The 18,194-nt window shown below is 40.8% G+C and overlaps 2 long non-coding RNA genes across 5 annotated transcripts in view; one reads left to right on the top strand and one right to left on the bottom strand.

Moving 5' to 3' along the window:
• LOC104683804 overlaps window positions 1–18,194 on the bottom strand; it is a 71,819-nt gene that overhangs the window by 7,454 nt on the left and 46,171 nt on the right. For 3 of the 4 annotated variants that reach the window (XR_005602829.1, XR_005602828.1, XR_005602826.1), the window contains exon 2: window positions 3,089–3,127. This is a non-coding gene — a long non-coding RNA (uncharacterized LOC104683804). Of the gene's footprint in view, window positions 1–3,088; window positions 3,131–18,194 lie in introns of all 4 variants that reach the window. The other variant, XR_005602827.1, reaches the window with a different exon arrangement.
• The window catches only part of LOC104683806, a 96,358-nt gene that overhangs the window by 41,065 nt on the left and 37,099 nt on the right, over window positions 1–18,194 (top strand). The gene's annotated exons all lie outside the window — the stretch shown is intronic.

Raw genomic sequence — 18,194 nt, 5'->3', positions numbered from 1 at the left:
AATAATGATAACAATACAAATAATCTGATGTAAATTCTTAAATCTGCATTTGTCTTACAAAACTAAGAAACCAACCCTATCCCTAACACCTTCCTCATCTTTTCACTTTCTCTGTGCTTTACTGGTCTGGGCCAGTGACTTTTATTTTCAGCCAAACCTGATCCAGCTAACAAATGCTCTTGTGCTGGGCTATCAGCTGGCACCACAGGTTTGACATTGAAATCACTGGATGACGGAGACAAGGGGCTACTCTTTCTGTCGCACTGCCACCCTCAGTGCATGCCACAGTGCAGCCTGACAGGACAGCAGCCACTGGCACAAGGGGTGGAAACAAGTGGTTGGACACAAAGTCACACGGGTCCTTCTGTGGTGACTCTCCTGTCAAACATGGACTGTACCTACAGCTTCTCTGCCTATGTCTTAGGCTCCTTTCACTGCTAAATATTATAATATAGATTCCCAGTCCATGTTTTTTAATCCCTGCTGGAATCTATCCTGGTTTTGCCAGGTGGCTTGAAGAATCTGGAGAATCTGTCAATCTCTTTCCCTCTGCTCTTCTCATAAACAATTGGATCTGTTCAGTTTGGGTAAAAAGCTGACTGCCCAACCTATCAGTTTTGGTTTTCTCTTCATGCAGCAAACTCCTTTCAGATAAATTCTTTTGCTCCAGAAAGTAACAATCTTATGACGGCTGCACAAAAAGGATCTATGTCCTCTGATGTCAGGCATCTCCCCTGGAACACACAAGGCAGAGTCTGTAGCACTGTAGGTTGGTTCCCCTCGTAGATCATTGAGGCATTGCCTGGATGTGTGCACACACAGCCCGGGCTTTCTGGAAGTGTTCTGAGGAAAATTCATCCTCTTTGCCCAAACAAGGATCTGTGTGGTATCCTACATTGCAACAGTGTTGTTTGAAAGGCATTCATGGTGTTGGAAAGGCTTTCATAGTGTGGCCTCTGTATGTCAGAAAAACCAAGAGGTGTGGGTGTGCTGCAGGGCTATTTCCTGCTCCATAGAGAGATTCTCATTTCACACACACTTTACTGGAAATGGCTCTCTCAGTAAATTCCCATTCACTCTTCTTTTACATGTTTATCCAGTCACTGGAAATTTCTCTTTTCTGTTGAAAGCATAGGCTGGCTTATTTGAAATAGTATGATTGCAGTGAAGTCTTAGAGCTGTGCCTTCATTGTGTGGGTGGGGAGATGAAATGATATGCAGTGTATGCTTGGAATAGTTGAATGATTAGGCACTTACATCTGTTTAATTAAACAATGAGCTTCAACCTCTGTTTAATTAAGGACTAGCTCATTTCAGTTGTGGTTGCATGCTGGGAGTTACAACACTTCTGTAATTCAAATCCAAGGATATAATAGAAACAGGCTGGTCTCGTTCCAATCCTTAATAGCCAGTGGTGCACAGCACAAGGCAAAGAGATGATCTGCAGGTGAACAATCTAAGAATTGAGGTGTTATCAGGGAAAAGGTGTGTTTAAGGTAAGAATTGTGTCAATACGAAGAATGTGAAATCCTATCTGTTGGGTGATGGGGGAGGTGAAGGCTACCAAATTTCATCCATCAATAGCAGTGTGTTATAGTCTGGCTTTACTCCCTGGAAAGTCTTGTTTCCTTAACATTATTGCCTTAACTTTGTCTCTTAAGAACTTTGCCCACATTGCTGAAGGCTGAGGACCTTGTGTTTTTCAATGTAATCCTCTGAAAACAAACTTCACTATGAAAAAAATGCAAATGTCTTGGTTTTTTAAAAGAAAAAGTAGGATTTGAGACACAGGCTGGAGCTTAGATTTGAGAACCTTGCTGTATCTCATTTAGCAGAATTCACAAAAGAATCTGGGACTGATCTTGTTTGCTGTGCTGTAGGATTGCCTGCCAGGCAACGGACTTTCCTTTCTCTGTCTTAATTATGAATATGAGACACACAAACCTTGTTCTTTAGGGAAACTCAAACCAGTGTTAACTAACAGGGAAAGAAGCAGCAGCTGAAGAGACTGCTGTGTAGTGTTCTTTCAGTACTGAGCTGTGAAAAGGAAAGAAGAAATTTGTAAAGAAATATGAGAAAAATAGGAGGTGTTATAAATCTGTTGAAAGGGACTCAGAAAAGTGACTCTTGTTATCAGACCTACAGGTCTACATATTCAAGTCAGGTTGGTTGGGAATTCCAGCTTCCTTGTGACTTGTTACTTTGACTGTCCCTATGGAAGAATTGCAAAGAGGTGATGTTGCAGTGAGTAAATGTGACTGTTTCCACTTTAATTAGCATGAGCCTATACTGGAATATTTAGCGAAACTGGATTAGCTTTCAAACAAACATGGAATTTGATCGTCTTGTGTTTATCTTACACATGTCTGAAGTCCTGGTGAACTCAAAACCTGATCGTCCTCCCCAAGCACCATGTGAATAACACCACAATTGCATCATGCTTAATTTGCTCTATTCTATGACTGGTGAGATGGGAGGAGCCCCTAAACAACTAAAAGAACTCCCAACTTGGACACTCAGGGTTTCCAAGGGCTGCAGAGTTTCAAAGCTAAACTACAAGGCAGAGAGATCGTTAAGTGCTTGCATGTCCCTATCTCCCAACAGCGGCAGCACACCTTGTGCAACACCAGTCCATTCCCCATCTGGCAGAGGGGAGTCTTGTGGGAGTGCTTGGTACTTCTGCTCCCAGGAAAGGACAGGATTTTGGTGGATGCCTTTTTACAAATGTGCCAAGGTGTGGGCTTACTGAACTTAAATTTTGAAATAAGCTGTTAGTTTTCAAGTAGCCATTTTGTACTAAGACAAAGTACTTTTTTTCTTAATAAGCATTTTCATAATAATAATAAGCAATTCATAATAAGCAATTTAATATGCATAGGTTTAATTTTGGTAAGTTGGTCTGCGTATGTATGCATAATCAAAAAAGTACCTTTCGTTGGAGAATGCCAATCATTCATCTCAAATGAGAGTTGTAAGGACTAAAAACAGTAAGAATTTTGGCGGAGATGGTGTCATGCTCTGATACATGTGGTTACTGTAACACAGTAGCTGAAGCGTTGCACTCTGAATGTGTTTCGTCTGTATTTACCTGCTGTTTCTTCAGTCTGTCTCTGTTGATGCGTGGTATCTGCTGACAGAGATAAGGTATAAGGTTATGTTGCTTTTTGCAGTGACACTTCGTGCATTTTGTTTGCTGCAGTTGTAGCAGCAGCAATTCAGGAGGTGCACACATGTAACCTGTTGGCCCTCCTGCAGTGACAGCCATTGCCAGACTGTCCCTGTGTCTTTACAAAGATGATACACAGAAAACTGCAGTTACTGCGTTGCGACAGCAGCACATTATTTTACTGAACCTTAAAAAAAAAAGGATGTGGCTTTCTTGTTAAACAACCCTATGTTTCAGCTTCTTGCTGTAACTTTAAAAGCACTGGGTTAGTCTGGACCCTGGGCAGGCAGAGCAGCTGAAGGCTGTGTCCTCGGTGGGGATACTGTAGCCCAGTAAATAATGGTTCTGCTTCTGTGGGTCTTATTCTTGTTGCAATTACATGGGTTTAATCAAGTTCACGAGTTTGGGCAGCCTCTCATCTTCCTGCCTCTCTCTGCTCTCCATCCTCTACCTAGTACATTAACTGGAGGAAAAAATTTATGATCTCATTAGTTTTGCATATTGGTTCACTTAGGACAAATTGAAGCTTAAAAATGTCACTCAACTTCAACCTGTTATGAAAGCATTTAATCCACCGAAGACTACTCAGGTGTTTCTGAGCCATTTGACAACTCTGACACCCTGTAAAAGTTACATTAAAAATGGATTCTGTACAGGTACTTCTGGTCACCAGTATCACTGCAGGTTCTAAGCTGGGCTTCTGGAGGGGTGTTCTTGGCTGTGCCAAGCCTCACTCCAAGTGTGTTCAGATGTGCTTCCCTGCAGATTCACAAATTCCACAAGAGCAGGCCAGCATGGGGACGAAGTGAGGTGGCTTCTCCCTCTGTTGGCTTAGGCCCTGCCTGTTCCAGTTCTTGTTGTTCTCTCTGTGTATTTTGCAGCACTTTCTGCAAGGCATTGGCCATCCCTGCTTGAGTCTTACCAAGCTCACCGTCTGAACCTCTGCCCCAGGGAATTCTGGAAGTTGACTGAAACCTGGCACTCCTGGTGATCGCTTCCTGTGCAGCAGTCATTTGCTTTATGTGGTACAGAGGGAGAGCTGTTGCTGCTGCAGCTGTGGTTACCGTGGCCCCCAAGCTATTTTGTACTCTGGCAATCAAAGGCCTAGGATTTCTATCATTTTAGGTGTTGCTGTTCATTAGCAGTTTTCAGGGAATGATAAACATCCCATCTCTTCCCTGAAAACCTCTTCTCAACTTGTATGAGACCTGATTTGAAAAGCTAGGGTCACTCAGGGGCTCTGCACACAACTGGGGACTCCAGCACACAATTTGGTAGCAAATGGAGTATTAATTTTCTTTAAGCGGACATATCAAATTTCTGTGTTTTTTAAAAAAAATCAAACCTATACTTTGTTTGGAAAAATCTGTGTTTCTGAGAAATTTCAAGAGTTTGGTTAAATCTTCTGAGTCATCTTTTTATTACCTTCTACCAAATGTATCCTGAAGGAGGACTCCAAGAGTTTTGCTACAGGAATCAGGTATATCTTCCATTCCACTGTAAGCCTTTTTCCTCCATGCTGACTTTGCATGTGAATTTTTAACTTGAGAGAAAACCTTGTGTAGATGGAGATTAATCTCCTGACGCAGTTCTTGACAGCACTAACAGGTTGTGATATTCTGGGATAATGCTGCACCTCACACTTCCTGCTGTTTAAAGCAATTATTTTTCATATAAGATATGTTGGTCCTACACAGGGATTTTTACAGGTGTCCTTGTATCCCATGGCAAAGATTTGAGGCCTGGGGCTACTTTTTCTATGTCATCATCACAATTCCAACATGGATAAGCTATTTTGGGGGCCCCTTTTCTGTCAAGTCTTTGGAATTTACAGGCTGTCTCTCTTGCCCTCTTTGTCAGACACTAAGGCTCTCTTGCCTTAACTGAAGATGATTTGCCATATGGTGAAGTGGGTTTGTTCTCTATTAAATGTTTTTAATTGCAGTATGTTTACAAAGAGCTCTGTAAATACTTACATATCTGATGCAGCTAGAAATTAGTTTTATGCTGGGTTTTCCTGGGACTATTCCAAATGACGCTGTTCAGAGAAGTTAAATTGCATTTTCTGCCATTCAGTGCTTAATGACAGCATGCCCAGCGTGGGGCTGGATGGCATCGTGCTTTCCATGAATCCATAAATAAGACCTCAAAAGGATTACTTCAAATGATATACGTGAGTAAGCTCCCATTGAGGTCTGGCGGGAATGCCTACTCTGGTAGCACTAGTGAAATTACTCGTATGATTTACAGCCAGAAACTCAGCCAATGTAATTAATTTTAAACTCTGTTGTTTGCACTAGGATTTTACATTGATTTTTTAACATTGTCCCAGTATGACTTCTGCACATAAACACAGTCTGAGTCTGTCAGAGCTTTTTCTAAAGGCTGCTTACTGCCCTCCATGAAAAGTTTGAGGGAGAGATTATTTTCTGTTCCTGGGAAGCCCGAAATCAAGCTTCAGACTTGCAGAAACAACGCTTCTGTAAAGACCTCAGTCACTGTAATACTGATTTTCAGCTAAAACTGCTGTGTAAAAGCCTACTAGGTATCTTAAGTCTCTACAGATATAAATTACAGATGTGAAATGTGTGTATGCCAAGTCAGCACAAAGCAACACCATCTGAGAAACTGTATTATGTGAAGTGCAAAAAATTATTCGCTGGGTAAAATCAGAGAATGGGCTAAATGATTTGTTGGCATTCTCATTGTGTACAGCTGTCAAAACATTTATTAATCATGTTTGAATCCTATGAAAACCTTTTCTAAATGTTCTTGGAGGAAAACCAGAAAATCTCAAGTTATGCAGGGCAACTTAATCGCTGTAACAAGCAGAGAATATTCCACTTAAATTCCTGTTCAACAGACTAAGTTCCATTTTGGCAGCCAAGTTGTTTCCATGTTGTTCAGCACAGGTACAGGTATTTAGTATCGTCTCTTTCAGAAGTATCATCTGTCCACACCAAGGCATGGAAGGAAAACTTATGCAAGTTAAGACCAAGTTCAGGCTCTTGGGCAATGCCATCCTTGGTTTTAGCTGGCCCTCAAGCTGTCCTAAACTTCTCCATGGATATTCTTCAGAGACTGCAGATATGAGAAACACTGTGGGCTTGTTTTGTGTTTCCTGAGGCCTTTGGAGTATCTGTGTCCAGCAGCACCAAGGTGGGAAGGGGTATCAACAGCTGGATAAAAGTTCTGCTGGGAAAGGGTCCAGCCTGCTTTGCTACACAGCTACGAGTGTCCATACGGGAAAGTGTGTGAGGAGCTTCTGCTGTTGATTTTGGAATCCTTTTGTGTTGCTTCTTTTACATAAGTAGAACTAAAGTGCACTGGATCCTCTGCAGACTGACTACAGCTCTTTATTTGCAAATGGAATGCTTTCCTTATCTTCTTATCCTTGGACTTAGAATGTATCACAACAAAACAGGCAGTATTTAATGTAATGAAGTCTTTGTTTTTTGTGTCTCTGTAGCTTGGAGAAGTCAGAGCAATGATAAATTATTTCAGAAAGTACATTTAGGTTAGAATTTCATAGCCGCCATAGGTACTGGGCATAAACGGCCTGGGTAAGGGAGCCAGGGGATGCAGGAGTACCATGGGTGGGAGCACTGTGACATTAACTGTGACACCACGGCAGCACCTCACTGAAGAAATTCAGGAGGAAGAAGTTTGGAATGAAGAATATTCAGAGCCAAATACTTTTCTGGTGTAAGTTACTTCAGCTGCACTGGCAGCTGTGTGATTTGTGTGATTTGAGGATATGCATTTGTATCACAAGAGAATTTCTTCTTCCAGGATATTGCACTGTGAAACATTAGAGCTCTAAAGCACCTTGATTCTCCAGCATCCTTTAAGTTTTAAATGTCTGTCTTTTGGGTATGGTCTTAATAGACTGGGGCTTTAGGACCAGTTTCTCTGAGAAGCAGTTCTGTTCAAGAAGGGCCCTTGACACCATTCTGGCTTAACGCTAGACACATCTGCTGCTACTTGGGCAAAATTGACACTGTCTAGAGAGCAAAGCAATCACCTGCTGTAGCATTACAGAGCATTTACACTTGAGCCATATTACCAGGCAGTAAATCTTGACCTTTAGGAGTTCAGAGATTAGATTTCTTCGCTACAAGCGCTCAAGATATTGTTAGGAATTTGTTGCTATTCAAAGCAGATTTCAGGGGTTACCTATGGGTTTAAATCATAGCCTCAATCATTATTGGAAGGTTCTTTTAAAGCTGAGATAGCTTTGAATAAAAACTAGGATTACTTTTACATTTATTTTTAGTAGTTGTCAAGAAGAAAATGTGGGGGTAGGAAGGGGTTGTGGAGGCAAAGACATTGCTCTAAGTTTCAGTGTTTATTTCTATGTGAACAGATATTTTACAGTGTTTGGAGGGAAATGGCTTCTTTTCAATGTGGACAAGAGATGCACTTATTCCACTGGGATAATAAACTAAAAGTTGTTTTTAAAATAGGACTGAAGATAGACATAGTTTAAAAGAAACTATTTTGAAAATAGGAACCCCTCAGATAATCACTGACTTAAATAGACACAGTGTTAATTGTTCATTAATACTGAGGAATGCCTGAAAGCTTGTGCATTATATTGTGTACAAACCAAGCACTGCAGAAGGGGAGTCAGGCAGATGCCAAAAGAGGTCAATGAGCTCCCACTACTAACAGGAATCCTTTGTTCCCATTGCAGAAAAGCACTGATGATCAGGTTTGTGTAGGTGCACACAGCAATTTACTGGGACTCTCATCTCCTTTGGCAGCAAGACAGAAGATCAAAACTCATAAGACATTTTCTCCTCTCTTTCTCCTATTTCCCCAAACCATTGCAGTGGGTCTCAAATCCTTATTTCTGTTTTTTTTATCCTAAGCTTATTTTTCCAAAATAAAAAGAGTTACAGTTATGAAAGAAATCCAGTTTTCATCCAAAGTTTTTTAAAAATAATGCATTTTTAAAAAACTTTTAACTATAAACCCGGATATAAAATGGAAAGCTAATGACTGAAGAGCAGTACAGTAAGAGCCTGTTGTAACTGATAGTAAAAACATGTTCTGCATGGTGCTGGAGTTTAAAATGTGGTGGTAATTCTGGAATGAATTCAGAAAAGAATTAGCCAGAAGAGTAAGGGATTTTTGCCCTTTGCTCAGGCCAATGTTCCAGAGCTGGAACACACTCTAACCCTCTGGGCATTGTATTAGAGAAGGATTGGAGATCACTTGGAGAGTACAGGCAGGGAAACTTTTGTTGAGGAAAGGAAGCACGATTAAAGTGATTAACTACCATGAAACAGTTCATTACAGAGTCCTTTAAAGTCCAAGTCTCCCAGCCCCCAGGGTTTCACTTGCTTGCTTTTTTTAATCCTGTAAAGTGACTTTTTTTTCCTGTAGAAAAGAAGGGAAAGCTTAACAAAGGGGAGGAGCTCAGAAGGGGGCAGAACCTTTTGCCTTATTGCTCTTTGAAAGCTGTAATTGATATTGTAAAACTTCCCAATGAAACACACTTTTCCAGGCCTTCAGAGGCCAGAAACTCCAGAGTTATTTTGCTAAGCCTCAAAATTGCGAAGTGTAAGAATGTGTTCGAACTGGCTGGACAACCTTCAGCTGAGCAGTTCCTCTCCTCTGTGCAGATGATAAACACCATCCCCACAAGCCCCAGGTCTTGTTCCCTGTTCTGTGATAACTAGGCATTAAAAACAACAGATGGAACCTTAACTGGTCAGCTAAAATTGTCTAGGTCTCTTTGGACACATTAGATATTTCACAAGGTATTAGAGGTTGGCCTCGCACAGCTGATGTTGTGGTCTTTGAAATCCTGACCAGCGGAAACAGATTTTGGCCTTGGGAGATAATGAAAAAAGCTCTTGGTGAGCCCTGTAGGAGCATAAAGGCTTATCTTGAAGCCTTTTATCATCTGATGATGATGGCTCAGGTAGCTTAAGGCAACTGAGCTGTCCCCAGTGCATTTCTGCTTCTGTTTTTCACACTGAGGAAGATATCTTGTCTAGATCTGAACTCCCCCAGTCTGTCTTTTGTATGACTCTCTTGGCCCTGGTTCTACATCCGTCTTTATCATCTGTTGTGTGGTTCCACTGCTCTGAGCATCTAAGGATGTCACAGTCTACAGTATGTTTGCAATAAGGCAGTTAGGCACCATTTTTATGGGTGGGAAATTGTGTTCTTTTTTCTGTGATTAGGTCCTCTAAGATACTGGGACTAAATGACCGCTAAATGCCTTTTGAGTGTCTAGGTTTAAATGGGAATGACATCGGCATTCTGCTACAGAGGGGAAAAGGAAAAAGCCAAACAAACCCAGGTTCCTCACATCTTCAGCTGCAGGTCAGCTTGCCTTGGCATTCTAAGGGAGATCTGAAGGATTGGAACATGTAAAGTGCTCCTGTATGTAAAAGTACCAAAGGGCTTTGGTACAATGCCATGTGAAGTGTTGACACACTATGTTGTATTCCTAAATGCTAAAATGTTTGCTGCTTGTTTGAAGCAGTATCCTTAATATAGGATATGATCTTTTGATGAAAATAAAATACAGGGAAACAATCTAGTTGTGACTGACTATGCCAAACCTGCATAGAAGTTTTTGTTTTGACTTGTTTCCCTTCTGCTTCCCCCCCCACAGAAGACTCACTGTTGGTGGTGCCAGCAAATGCATGGTGTGCAGTGGTTGCTATGGTAATTATTTCTAGTAATCAGTTAGTGTTATAAATGGCTAGGATTTAATGAAGAGTTCCCTCAGGAATATCCTGATCAGTTTGGTTATGCATCCCTGTGAGACATGCCAGGGTGCTGAGCATTCATCCACTGCAGCAGAACCAGGGGAGCTGTGGTGGTTCATCACTCCTGAAATCTCCCACGCTTTTCGCAAGCTAATTCTGTAGGAAACACAAGTGAATGATGCAGAACTTACTAATGACTGGGGCTTGCAATCTGCACGGATCTGCTTCCCTGTACCGAGGAGGGCACTCAGTGCAGCTTTGTGCACAGTGCTGATTTACTGAAGGGGCAAGAAGATTTTCAGATTTACAAAAGCTGAAAGAATACTGCATTCTGTTTAAAATAGAATGATTCCATCTTTGTGTATACAGATAATTTTACTGTTCTGAAGGGTCCATGCAGTGTGCAAAAGCAAGTGATAGCTTAATATGGCAGTTTGCAAACCTCAAACCAGATGTAAAATGTGTGCTTTTTAAAAAAATTTGTACTTTAGATCTTTATAGAAACTCATCAGATTATGTTTTTATAGCAGGTGTCTTTCCCAATTTGAATCTTAATAAGTCTTAATTTCATTTTGAGACTGTGGAGAACTGGTTAACTTGGTTCAGCAATCAGTAATGTATTCCTTCCTGGAAGTCCAGAGACTTAAATTAAGGCTGTCAAACAGTAATAAGGTCGCTACCAAATATGTTAGGAGCCAGTGTACAGGTGCTTGTAATGCTCCATCACATGGATAGAGGTTAAGGGACCAGTCATTTTATGAGGCCACATATGGGTTCTCCTGCAGTTTTGCAAAACAGAAAATGGCTTAGTCTGTTTAGCAGAGGAGTTTCAGTGTGGTGTTTATTCTTTGAAAATAGTGCATGGGAGAACGGAGTTTAAAAAGGGGGGTTTAAATTGTCAAATACAGATATGGCTTTGCTTAGTTTTCCTTGGGGCAGTCTCTCTAAAGGTACTTCATAAGCCAAGATCAGTCCACACCAAAAGAAAAGATCCAAGCAGCTGCTTCCCTCTGAAGGCACACTAATTATTAGGGGTCCGGCCCGGGCTGAATCAAAATCTCACTAACTGCTGGTGTTTGTGGTTGGGTTTTTTCTGATCAGGAGTTGAGACCAAACACACAAGTTGGTAAAAAAGTGGTGTTATGAGCTGGCATGAGGCATCGAACCCGTTTGTTGTATGTTAATTTATCTGAAATGAAAGTACGTGGGTCACGTGTAACATATTTTTGGTTCATCTACGTGCCAAACTTAATACTTGGGTTGGGTAATTAGGAAAAGAGCATTTTTTTTCCTAGACTTTAAACGCTATTCAGAAGTTATATATTTTATAGTGAAATTGTTTAGAATCGACTTTGTCTGAACAGATAAATTTTCATCTCAAGTATTTCAAAATGTGAGACTTCGTTAGACCCCCTCAGATTCTTTGGCTGTGTCTCACTCAGATAATCTCTGCTGTTCCCCTTCTACAAGAGTACCAAGGGTTCTTTTGTCAAGGGCCTTATTTGTCAGACTGTGCTAATGCATCTTTAATCATTCTTCTTCCTCTTTCTTATGCATTTGCTGCATAGTTCTAGGTGGAATTGCCTCTTCAGATTTTTTCTGTCTTGCAGTGGTACATTCAGGCTCAAATTGTTGTGCTCAGTAGTGCCATTGTCACATTATAACAAGGAAGATGCTTCATCATGTGTTCTAAAATGAGCTGAAATCTTCTGCTAGGAGCTGAGGGATCATGTTGTAGAAAAACATTCATTTTTAAGCACCAAGTCATTACACTGGAAAAGGACGCATTAACGTTGTCAAAGTATTTTCACTCTGTAATGCCAGGGTATCACATTAACAAGTTGCAGGGCATGAGGTTTTCAGTATTCCCATTTACTAAGGTGTACAATGCAGATGTTTTTAAACGGGCAGTTTTCCTCAGGATTATGAGTTTGGCAGTTGCTAACAGAAAACTTTGGTTTCAAAATATTAGCAAATTAGATAATACTATTTGGCAAGTCTAATTAATGCAGCCAGTTCGGGCACTGCCTCCTTTATTGTTGCTGCTATGTAATTATGATCTTAGATTTGTCTCCATATTTAATATTTCAATAGAAGGCAGCAAAGTAATGTAGACTGTCTCATTGGTAATCCAGTAGTTCTATATTTTTGCTTATATGCTGGTCAGGAAAAGAAGAAAAGGTTAAGTGAAAGATGGTGAGGGAAAGAGGTCTATCCAGGGACAGAAAGACCATATTGCCATATGAAAAGAAAAAAAGGTACCTGAGTTCAGCAAGCTGAAAGTTTGAATTACCAAAATGTTACAGCTCAGGTAAAACAAGCTCCATGAAATTTGTGAAAATATCTGCTTAAGTCATCTTCCTGTAATTATTGGTATAAACAGTTTTGAAATACTAACACCATCACAAGGTATCTGTGTGTCTGTTTAGGAGCTAATGCGAGCAGGAATGTGGGACATCTGTTGTTCAAACCCTTCCTATGAACCATGAGGGTATGGTTATGACTTGGCTGGATGAGCAAAGATGTTGTGGCATTTGCTTGCAAGTGCCTGCGTTCCTGGGCTTTTTTGGCCAGTGTATCTGATTAACCCACTGAGCACACAGGAGTACAGTAATATCCAAACACAGACCAGATTGAAGAACCTTGAGGACACCAACCAAATCTTTGATAGCTGAAGAAAAAAGGGACAATTTCCGAGGTGAGGTATAGAGAAAATACAGGCATTCTACTGGGAGATTGGATCCCAGAAAATCCTTCCAGCTAACTAATAGAAATGGAAGGCAAGGAACAGGGAGGAAGGCATTGGAGCTGGGAGACTGTGATGTCTGTACATGTGAGATCAGAAAAGAGAAAGCAGTTCTCCTGGCAAGGAAGAAACAGGGCTTTCCTTTGTGCATCTCAAGGTTCTTCTTCAGGGGGCAGAGGAGCAGAAGGTGGAGCAGAATAAGGATAACAATTAAAGGACGAGGTTGAGGGTGCCTAGGAATACTCTAGGCACACGTCAGTGGGAGAGAATTCCCACTGAAAGGGTCAGATATGGGTGGCAGTGGCCACAATTCACTCCAGTTTGACCAGCTAACAGATGAAGAACAATTAAAAGACCAGAACCATTACAAGCAGTAGATAATTGCATTCAGCATTATGAAAGAACAGCCAGAGGATCAAATGGCAGTGAATCTATACTGTAGACAGTAAACAGAAAAAAAAGGAATTCCTGTGATGTTGTCAGAATGTGTGCTGGAAGTATGGAGGGAGCAGAGTTCATTTTATAGGATCATGTCCTGAAGAGACACATGAGGTGATATAATATTAATTGCCTAAATATAGTATAGAAAAATCCCACTCTTGTGCGTTTATCTTCCAGGCAAAACTAGATGCTGTAGAGAATGTGGCACTGATGCTAATGATGAGGGATTGTGGTGCTGATTGGTGACTCTCAAAGGATGGACTATTTGCTACTTCTCTCTTTCCAATACTGTGTCCCTCCTGTGTCAGACATGTCAGAAGACATCAATCGGTCAGCAAAGAATCCTGCTCGGTAGCAAACCAGACTATAAATAATGCCCTCTGCCAAAGCACAGACCATTCTCCAACTGACGAGAACAAAACAATACAGAAGTATTAATTGCCTCTTTAAGAGTATAAAATCACTCTGCTGCTCGGAGCAGTGCAGCTCTTTAGGATCTTTAGCTGCTAATGACCACTGGAATCTGAGGGGCTACAATTGTCTTCCCAATTATTTAAGAACCTGAAGCAGTCTCCGAGTGGTGAGTACTAGAAAGGAAAATCAAAGCAATGTGCTATATTGTGCATTAAAATGATTGGTTTATATGGTACTGTATTTTTATGTAATTTAACATTTAGAAAACTAAAGGCAACTAAATAAATAAATATAATATTTTTTTCCTATTTCCAATAAAAAAATATTTTGATTATTATTTTGAAGGAATCCTTAAGGAAATTTCTCTCAGAAGTGAGGAATATGCTATTCCTTTATTTCTCTTTATGAGACATAAATTTTAAAAAGCTTGGTCTACTGTGGAGAAAAGCAGTGCTGAAGGACCTGTGCTGCTGTTTGTACAGACACATGAATGGAAATTCAAGCTGAGCAGAACCAGTAGTGCTGGTGCCTTTCCTTTGCTGAATGGTATCTGTTCTGATCCAATACCAGCTGCTTGGTGAACGGTTTCCCTGCCCGGGCCCTAGGTACTCCTGCCCACTCCCTCTTGCCCACAGCAGTCACACTCTGGAAAAAGACTTGTGACCTTCAACTGACTGACTTACTTATATCTGTGTCTTGCAAAAGGGCAGGAGCCCCTCCAGTGATACCAATTCCTCCAATAATCATAAAAAAAATCACATAATAATTCAAGTTGAGAGGAATCTTTGGAGTAGGGCTAATTTCAGAGCTGGATAGGATTACTCATGACTGTGTCCAGTCCAGTTTTGAATATCTGTAGTGTTGGAGACTCCACAGCCCTCCCTTAAACCACTATGAATTAGAAATTAATAACTGAGAGGAATGAGCAGTCTCCACACCAAAACACAGCTGGATACTTTCACCCTGGCTGAAGGCTGAGAAACATTTGCTTGATTTTTGTCTGGGCAGATGGAGGTAAAGTACTTACTGAAGGCATAGTAGAGGAGAAGCAATCTGAACTCTTCAGTGGACCACGAAAACAACTTGGGTTGGATTTAGCCCCAGGAAGGGCCTGGAAGGGATTTTTTGTCTGTAATAGTTTTGAAGTTACAAAAAAAGGTACTGCACTGGCATCTTTGTGCTCATAAAACTGAACTTCCCCCATTTTGTGCCTTTGCAGAGTTGCACCAAAATCCCTGATTCCAGACTGTGTTTGCTTTCTGTTTATCGTGAGTGTTTGTGATTTGCAACCATCATTGATTTAGGAAAAACAAAGTCAAATTAAAACACACTGGTTAGAGATCTAGTTCCTATTTATAGAGCTAAAGGGTGTTTTGGAATGAAGTATCAGATAAATACACTCCTCTAGAAAGATACCAAACACTGAGCTGCTGCTGTGTGTAATAAGGTTGAATGAAGCCAGTGATGTTTGACTGTAAAATGAATTGCTGAAGATTTGAGTTTAACCAGTTGGCCAGGCTGTTTCACTGCAGTAATTTTAAGTAGCATGGGAGTTCATCTTCCTGTAGGAACAGAGAAGGGGGAACAGCAACTCTCCTGCTTTGTGAAGCATCAGCCAGAATAAAAGTGGCTACTGTTGTACCTGAAGGAGTGCTGGTAATACCCCCATCCAAATGAGTAATCAGCTGAAATAATTACCAGCCTTGAGATGAATCCACACACTTCTTTTGCCTGTGACAGTATCAAGGATAACAGGTGTTGAGAGTGCCTTGAAGGGACAAAGATTAAAGATTATTTCATGATCTGGATTCCTTTAGGCAGAGAAGTCTTGCGTTTTATCCTGTCATGCACAGAGAGGTCTAAGCAGCACCTCATTCTCCTCATGCTTTGGCAATTTTGAAGCTGAGCTCCTGACAGAGAGTGAATGCTGTTTAATCTGGGAGAATTGTCTGTCCTTGAGAATTCAGTGCATTGTCTCTGTGTCTCTGCACAGTCTGCTTCTGACTTAGTGATTCAAGGAAAACTGCAAGTAAGGATGCCAAAGAGGCACTGAGCAACAGTCTTCCTATTCCTGAGATTTAGATTAATTAACAAAGTAAGTATTTGAAGGGTTCCTTTACTTGGAAACTTGCTGATGAGACAGTGTGCATATTTCCAACTCATGGTTTCCCTTCTGCAGCAATGATTTGCAGGAATAATATCTCTCAAAACTGTCACTAGATTATAATATATTCTTGCAGTATGCACCACCATTACACCCATGACAGATCTGTGCAAGTCAGTATTTGAATCCCAAGATGATGTGGTGGAACATGGCAGAGAGATGGGATGGGTGGAAGTGATGGAAACTGGCTGTTGCAATAGTTTATCTGCATAAACATTTTTCCATTAAAAACTTTACCTTGTCCCCTATTTTCTCATCCAATTTCATTATAATTTGAAGGAGATTTTTGCCTAGCCAGTACGTTTGATTTATGATTTTTTTTTAATCTGCTCTCATTTGATTCTTCACCAGGTCTGTATTAGGTGTTATGCATAACAGGTGTTATGCCTTTTTCTGATTCATTATCCTCTACTTTCGTTTTTCATTAATCTCTTTGTTCCTGCAGGTTTTTTTGTTTGTTTTCTATTCTCTGTTTCTCAGCTACAATCTGTAATTCCCCAGAGTTGAAGCAAGTTAGGAAAAAGGTGTGTCTTCAGTCCTGGCTGGCATCCAATTATTTGTAGTGGCCCTTGCTAACATCCTGTGGTTCCAAGGCCCATAGGAAGTTCTTGCTGGTTTATGACTTTGACTGTTCATGGAGCAAGGTCCATCCCAGTGGTGCTGTGTGCAATTTATCTGCCTTTCAGAAGAACAGACTTAGTGCTGGTGGTACAGCTGGGCAGCACCACAACACTGGGTCTTCCTTACTATAAACTGCCCTCTCTGAAGTTAGTCAGTTTTGGTTTAGGAGTTTTCTGGAAGAAACTATGGAAAGACATTGTTTTCAACAGTGAAGTTACTCCAGCTGGCTGCAGCTGAGGATTTCTGGTTAAGAACTTTGTACAAATTTGTGCTGCACTTGGCTCAGTATATTGGTTCTGTACAGGGTCCATCTTCCTCCTGTACTGCAGTCCAGCATTTCCACAGGAAAAAATTCTCCTCCTTTTTGCTGGATTTCAGTTGAGAACTGTCCGTGCTTTTTCTCTGACAAGTCATGCAAAACCCTTGCATGGCTGAGCACACCTTTTTAAGTTAGCAGATAGCTGCTCTCTTCCAATTGACCTTCACCTGCGACTGCCTTTATCTACAAGAAAGGTCATGAATGCGTCCTCTAGAAACAAATAAAGAAAGCTACACAGGCCCAAACCGATACAAAATTGGACTAAAGATTGCATTGAGTTGCTTTCCAGTGACACAAGGATTTCCGCTTTCTGCCAAGGTGGCAGCAGCAGCCAGTGAAGATTAGGCAGATGCTTGTGAGTAGGTTAAGTCTGAAGAAAGTGCAGGCTGGCTCCTCCTTTCCATTGAGAGCAGTTTCCTCACATCTAATTGTGCCTCTCTCTGCATTTCATGTAGTACTGCTGCCATAGTTTTGAACATGCTTTTAATTTCCCCCCCCCCCCCCCCCATGGTTACTTAGGAAAACTTCTGGATGATTAATTCACCTCATAAATATTCATCTTTAATATTACATTTTCAGTATGGATATGTAGTATACTTGCTGAGAAGAGCTACCTACAATAAATAAGTAAGGATGAGGATAAATTGAGCATACAGAACTCCTGGAATTTGCCAAGGACTGACTTAAGTGCAAGTGGATGGTTTTAAATTCTAGTACCCACAGGTCTTCGTAGGTTGAAGTTCTCAGTCTCCATGTTCAAGGAATGAGGCTGTAATGAAAATATTTTGATATTCAAGAAAAAAATTAAAGCTTCACAACACTTCAGCTGAAAAGATCAAAGTCGTCTTTGAATAAATGTGACTGCATTTTGCCTTTCAGGGACTTAACTGATCTGTCTTCCCTGAGATGATTCCTCTACTTCTCATGGGACTCTTCCTTCATTCTAGAACATGATTTTTGTTTACTCTAGTGCTGTAGTCTGATGGCTATTAAATGGCTTGCTGGAGAAAGTACAGATTGTGCAACCCTTTTTTTGCAAATGCTATGAATAATTCCAGTGACTTTCAATTAGTTGGCTTTTCAAGAGTTTGAGAGTTTTAACTGCTGTTAATAGTCCTGGAATTAAGCTGTCTTGAGCCAGGTCAATATGACAGAAGAAACCTAAACCTTTATAGCATATCTTTCCTGGATAACTAGGGAAACTCTACAATTGATTAAGAAAAACAAGGAAATACGCAATATTTGAAATAAGTTTTGATAAGATCTCATGCTGCTTATTTACAGAGGCTCCTGTGGGAAAACGGAGATACTTAATGTGTAGCTGGGATGAACCTGGACAATCCAGAGCATCTCTAACGTAGCTTGCAGGTCAAATGGTTTAATGCTGCTGGAGAAGTTAGAGATGCCTTCCAGAAGATAGAGAAGGAAGATGTTTAACCTGTCCCAGGCTCCCCAGAGGAGCTGGGTACTTCAGGGCAATCAGCACAGTGCAATTTTCATGTCTGTGTGCTCTGGGGGAAGTGAAAATATTTTTCCACTCTATCTATAGAAGATAGTTATGTGTCACTCAGAAAGTTCCCAACCCTCTTAGT

This window comes from Corvus cornix, chromosome 10, assembly GCF_000738735.6.
Source record: "Corvus cornix cornix isolate S_Up_H32 chromosome 10, ASM73873v5, whole genome shotgun sequence".
Classification (NCBI taxonomy): Eukaryota; Metazoa; Chordata; class Aves; order Passeriformes; family Corvidae; genus Corvus; species Corvus cornix.
This window is presented reverse-complemented; position numbering and strand designations above follow the sequence as displayed.